The following is a 7,294-nucleotide window of genomic DNA, read 5'->3' as shown; positions in this document are numbered from 1 at the left end:
TCATGACCACCATTCCTGAACCTTGTGTCATTAGTCAAATTCCATCTCTAAAATCACTACACTCGTTTCGTGTCGTTGATGTGGGATACATCAAGGGCCTTCTGCAATGAGTCACTTCTTATCGACATCAACACATTATCCAAGAAGTTGACTTAGAAACACCCTTCTAGTACCTTGAGGCTCACATGCATCAATGGCAGGTTTCTCACTTTCGGCGATAGGTTGACATCAATGACCTTCGACCGAAAGACTTTGTATGGTGTTTGACATCAAATCATCCATTCACACCATGCATAATGTACTGCAATACCTTGAGGATCATTATCATTATCAGTGATTTCTCTCGCATCTGTTAACAACTTACATCATTGGCTGGTAATCAGATTGTGTCTTCCCATGTTCGACTTCAAATCACATATTCACATGGTTAGACTCGTACTTGAGTGAACGATTGAACGAGATAGAAGACCCCGGATCTAGTTTCATCCATCCGAGCTGCAATTTCAAGAGTACTAAATCATATGTACAATGGCTTTACATTGATGGTCATTCCGATCATGGGTCTATATCTATAGACGACTGTTTATGTACATGTAATGAAAGTTTATAAGTTGAGCATAGGTATGCCTTCCCTCAGCAATTCATGTAAAATCAAATATCATGATATATGTATTGTAATTGATGCAGGTCACCTTCCACTTCGATACCTCCTCATCACATCGTAAAACATTTCATTCAACATTGGAATTTTTCCGATTTCATGCTTTAGGGGCCAGCTGTTACAGATCCATTTGGGCACATTAATCCCATCATCCAGATCAGTGTTTTAGGGCTCATCAAACCCTAATTTTAGTTCCTACATGCCCTAAACAAGTCACCCCTTTGAATGCCTCCTTCCCAGACAATTTCATGACTTGAAAACATCTAGAAATAGACTCTAGGGTGACCAGCGTAGGTAGGCCCATGTAAGGGTGTGCTGCAGAGTAGTTAAGTCTATGCCAGGGTGCTCTGCAGAGCACTTAGGCTTCCTTTCACCTACGTTGGGCGAGATTGAGCAAAACTCACATGGGTTTGGGGAATATTCTTATCATTTGGAGTCATCTAGAAGGTTCCCTCACTTATCAACTCCTATGAGCTCGAAAAAAGATGAGGAATGAGTTAGGATGCATCCTATCCTCTCATCCCTTCCTCCATGGAACTAATTCTAAGTATGGAAGGTCATTCAATGCCACCATTTATGACAAAACCTCCTTCATCTTCCTATAAATTGATTACTCATCTAAGTCATCAGGGGCTAGATTATGTTGAATTGTAAAGAGATAATGTTGCTATGAGATTTGGCTTTGAAGCAAGTATTGTAATGCTACAAGTTTGTCATGCTTTTGATGTGATGTGGATGGGATCCAAGCTGGAGGAATGGCTTTGAATTAGACACAAATGGTTGTAATTCCTTCTTCTATTCAATAAAGTGTTTGAACCTTTCTCCCATATGTTTGTATTGTTTTATAATGCTTATATGTGTGAAATGTATCTGATTCCATTCACTTATATTCAATAGATCTTTTGCTTTGATCGATTCTTTGTTTTCTGTTGTGTTTATAGGTACTTCTCAAGCATATTAAGTACGAGAAGGAGTGACAGGATCGATACAAGGGAGATGAGAGGAAAGCAGAACTACAAGTAGGTCTTCTCATCTTCTCATCTTATCTATTGCTTATAGGAAAAGACTAAAACACTTTAAATTGTTGTTCTAGATATGGCTACTTATATAGGGAATTAGTATTTATCCATAGATACCAAATTCTCCAAAACACTCATGGCTCATATGTTGAACCAAAATCCATTAAGGCCCATTCACTCAGACTAATAGCCACTTGACACATGTCCCAATTTTGTTTTTATTATTAATTAATTAATTAATTTAAATTATTAATTGTTTTAATTAATAATTTAATACAATAATTTAATTTTTAATTAATCTGTAAATAATTTAATTTCTTAATTAATTTGTATATAATTAATTGATTTTAATTATTTGGTTAATTAATCATTATTAATTAGGCTTTTATTTTTAATTAAAATTTGCCTAATTTTAGCCCAGGCATGTATTTTTCCATAGTTTTGATATTTTTGACACTTCAACTTCGGAGAGGCATATATCAAGATTTACTCAACCAATTGAAACTCGCAATAGCTCGTTGAAAATCTAAGACAAAGGAGAATAATCTGGGATGGTCAATTTTAGTATATTCAATCATTTAATGACCCAAAAATCGGGCCAAATACAAAGTGACGAATTTGCAACTGAAAATTAGTTTTCTTATTTTGATTTGGGCAAATTTCATTTCACTGGAGACACGAATGTCAATAATTTATTCCCATCATTATCCAAAGGATGATCTGATCCATTTGAAGCGATCATAGCATGAGAATTTCTTTGGAGTTTAACTTTTAATTTAACAATTTGTTGAGAAGTGGTTTGTTTCTATTTTGTACACCAAATTGGTTTTAATTTTTTAATTTTGATTGTTTTTCAGCAGGAGAGCAGGTGGGGAGATGAGGAAAAGAATAATTGGAATAATAGAATTGCACGAGCAGGAGGGAAAGAATAATTTTGGCTAATTACAATTTGTTGGAGCAAATTTATTCTCCAACAAATCTCTCATTTTAATTTTCTTTTGTAATTATAAATATGGCTTTTGTAGAATTGAGAAGTGGGCGGGTAGGGGGATGGAGGGCGGGAGGGTTCCAGATCTAAAACTTGGGGAGGAAATTCTCTACAAAGAGAGGGATTTTTGCACTACTGTAGGGAGAAATATTTTTGTAGAGAATTAACTAGTTTGGAGTGGAGATTAAAATAGATGTATTTCAACGCTGAAAAATTCATGTTATCATGAAATTTTCTAAGAATTTTATGTACTCAAAGGCTTCGACCAAATATTTAATTCTTGTATACTATTGTCGGAGATAGAGGTTGATTGATGGGTTGCATTTAATAAAATTTGATGTAATTCTTGATCCATATAAGTATATGTTTTTGAAGTTTTGCACTATTGTAAATTCATTTAATATATGCTTGTTTTAATTATTTAAAAACTATCTTTTAATGATGGATCTTATTGCTATCAAGTTAAATTATGAATTTGAATAGATAAACGAGACATACTTGTTAACTATTTAACTAATTCATATCAAATTTATGTTGGTTTTAATAATGATTGTTTTATGAAAACTATTTCCTTAATGCAGTCATATATGTTTTAGTTTGAATTCATTTTATTTGAATTTGGATGTATGTGCACTAAAGATATGATGAATATTCATCAGATAACTGAATACATATACTTTCTTGAACTAGTAATAAGTCTTGGAACTATTTGCTTGGCTTATTGACTTCATTTTTATTCCAAATTCAAAGTTGGTCCAAATCCACCTTTTTATCTTGCTCTTGGTTGAGAGGGGGACTAGTCATTCTTTCAATCAAGATAGATTTAGGATTTATTTTTTATTAATTAGAGTATATTTGCATTTAGCTTTAAATATTGCATTCTAGAAGTCCTCTTACACAAGGGGCGGACTTTATAGTGGCCTAACTAAGCCATTAATTCAGCTTAATGATCACTTTCTTGAAGAAATTTCAACCCCCACTCCGGTTATTAGTTTTCCTTATCACTCCATGCATTTAGTTTTAAATCCAAGCATTAAAAATTCTAAAATATGGAAATGACAATAATTTTCTGAAAACACAAATTTAGAGATTTTACAATTGCTGAAATTGCAGAAATAAAACACAACAAAATATGATAGCCACACACAGAAAATAACACAGTGATTCTTGGTCAATGTGACTTTGGAAAAACCCCCTACAACTCTTGGGGAAAACCAGTTTGAGAGCTCTTTATTTCTGAAAATGTTTTTACAAAGAAACTAAAATACACAGTAAAAATTCTAGCAACCACAAATTACAACTTATCTCGATTAATGTGCTTAAACTCCACCCTGAAAATCGTGTCAATCAGCAAACAGCCAAAATATAAATTTTTACATAAATAAAACAACATTAAATGTTGTACGACCAACCTTGAAAAATGTGCCCAAAACTTGTTGTCCCTCTTCCTCGATTTTTGTGTCTTTCTCCTACTGTACGATTTTTCCTTGGGATGCGTGCCAATAAATGTTGCTACCCAGATTTGCTGAAATGTCTTCTTGCTGCTCTCTTTCACTTCTTCACTACTCAGAAATTTTCTCCTTGCTCTCTCTTCTCTTTTTCTCAAATGCTCATGAAAGAATGAATTGATATTTTCCTCCTCTTCTCCTTTTATTCTCTAAATAACCTTTTTGGTTACCCTAAGATCTAATGGTTGAGATTCATTTAGATCTAGGGATGAGAATAAAAGTGCATTTAATTCTCACTTTCTATTTTTTTAACTCACGCACTTAAATAAAGACCCACTTAGCCTTTTATTTCCATAGTCACTTTTTCACTTTCTAATTCTTCATTAACTTATAAAGTCACTTTTAAATTAGAATGTAACTTTACCACTTATAAAGTCACTTTTAAATTAGAATGTAACTTTACCACTTATAAAGTCACTTTGAAATTAAATTGACTTTACCACTTATAAAGTCACTTTAGGAGCAAAGAAAAAAAAAATTTGGACACTTTTCCCTAGGCTAAAGATCAAAGCCTTAGGGAACCACTTGTCCTTTGGTACCCAAATTTTAGTACTCCCTCTTACCGAGGAAAGTGTTCCTCACCACTCCCATCTTGTCTCTGAAGTATACATGCTTGCCCCATGGTAAGGCTTTGGTGAAAATGTCCTTTGGTACCCAAATTTTAAAACTCTTACCGAGGAAAGTGTTCCTCACCACTCCCATCTTGTCTCTGAAGTATACATGCTTGCCCCATGGTAAGGATTTGGTGAAAATGTCTGCTACCTGCTCATTTGTGGAAATGTACTCAAGATTGACAACTCCCTTTTGGACATAGTCTCTAATGAAGTGATACTTGATCTTAATATTCTTTGACCTGTCATGAAAAACTAGATTCTCCGTGAGTTTTATGCAAATCTGATTATCACAGTAAATTACTGAAGGTCTCAATGCCTGACCAAATAGACCAAACAACATCTTGCGAAGCCATATGGCCTCACAACTAGCCAAACTAGCAACCATATACTCTGCCTCAGCTGAACTCAATGCAACTGATTGTTGTTTCCAATTGATCCACGAGACAACTACCGAACCCAACCCAAAACAACACCCAGAAGTACTCTTCCTATTTGAAGCATAACCTGGCCAATCTAAATCCATGTACCCTGCCAGTCTCACTCCATCACTTTGTCTATAATCTAGACCAAAACCCACAGTCCCCTACAAGTAACGAAGAATGTGTTTTGCAGCCACCCAATGCACTGTCCTGGGCTCACACATGAACTGAATCATATTGTTAACTACAAAACATATATCTGGTCGAGTGTTGAGCAAATACAACAAACAACCAATCAACTGTCGGTATAGAGTAGGACCCACCAACTCGGAATCAGAAGCCTGAAGCTTCTTTCAGTTAGTGATCATAGGTGTAGACATGGGTTTGCAGTCCTCCATGTGAAATCTACTATATATATCCACAATGTACTTCCCTTATCCCAGGAAGAAATGCCCCTCCTCCTGCCACACCTCCAATCCCAGAAAATAATGCATCAATCCAATATCCTTCATCTCAAACTCTGAAGCAAGATCTCTCTTGCAGCCCTCAATGAGTCTCTCTGCACCAGTGATGATCAAGTCATCAACATACAACACCAGAATGAGAGGCTCCTCACCCACCACAATGAAGTATAGGTTCGGATCATCCTCACTCTTTTTGAAACCTAACTGCTGCAAGTATGTATCAATCCTCGAGTACCAAGCTTTGGGAGCTTGCTTCAGGCCATAGAGTGCCTTTTTCAATCTGCATACATGGGAATCCTTCCCATGCACCTCAAAGCCCTGCGGCTACTCAATATAAACCTCCTCCTGAATGAAGCCATTGAGAAATGCGGTCTTCACATCCATCTGGTGGATCTTCCAACCCATCTCTGTTGTAATCGATATAATGGTGCGAATAGATGTATACCAAGCTATGGGATTGAAGGTCTCCTCATAGTCAACTCCCTCTACCTGTGAGAACCCTCTCGCCACAAATTTAGCCTTGAACTTCTCGATGCTGCCATCTGCAGCATGATTTATCTTGTAGAGCCATCTGGAAGTAACAACTGATTTACCTTTAGGCCTCGGCACTACCTCCCAAACATCGTTCTTCATAATAGAAGAATACTCCTCCATCATGGCCTCTCTCCAGACCTGCTGGCTAGCTGCCTCCTCATAATTAGAAGGCTCAGAGTCAACAATGCTTGTTATCAATGCCATGTAACTATAGAACCTCTCATGTGGTTTACTCTCTCTAACTGCTCTCTTTGGCCCAGCAACTGATGTGGCCTCGCGCAAGGTATCTTGAAGCCACTTGGGGTTCCTCTTCCCTGAGCATACTTCTATCACCGGAGTGAAAGAATCCTCATCATCATCAGAAGCCTAAACTCTTGAAGGCCTACCAACTGACCTCAGGCCTGAATCTGTGCCTGTAGATGCTAAAGTATTGTTTGAATTGTCCATTAGTGGACTACCCTATGAACTGCTCTGCACACTGCACTGCATGTTGCCCAAAGAACCACCCACTTGACTCTGAGAGCCACTGCTCACTAATGGACCTGACATTGTAATCGATGTACCTCTTGATCCCTGACCATTGGATCCCTGTGACTCACTCAGTTGCTCCTCAGGGTCTAGTGACTCTATATACTCTAACTCTCCTGACCTCCTGAAAACTCTCTCCTCCTTGAACTTCACATCTCGCCGGACAACCACTTTCCTCTGTGCAGGAATATAAATCCGATAAGCTTTTGAGGTCTCACTATAACCCACAAATATGCCCTTGTCTGCAGTGGGCTCTAGCTTGGTCCTGTTCTCCTTGGGGACATAGGAATGTGTAAAGCACCCAAAGATACGAAAGTGCCCAACATCAGGCTTTTTCCTAGAAAAAGCCTCCTCTGAAGTCACATTCCCCAAGGCATGATGTGGACTCCTATTCTGCAAGTACACAACAGTGTTGCAGGCCTCTGCCCACAAAAATAAATGTAACCCCTGATTATGAAGCATGGCTTTGGCAGCCCCTGTAATGGATATGTTTTTTTCTCTCTGCAATCCCATTCTGCTAGGGGTAGTAAGGAACTGTGAACTCCCTTCTAATGCCTGC

This window comes from Pinus tabuliformis, chromosome 1_2 (genome assembly GCF_031772625.1).
Source record: "Pinus tabuliformis cultivar Carrire ecotype Pingquan chromosome 1_2, CPIR1, whole genome shotgun sequence".
Lineage (NCBI taxonomy): Eukaryota > Viridiplantae > Streptophyta > Pinopsida > Pinales > Pinaceae > Pinus > Pinus tabuliformis.
This window is presented reverse-complemented; position numbering follows the sequence as displayed.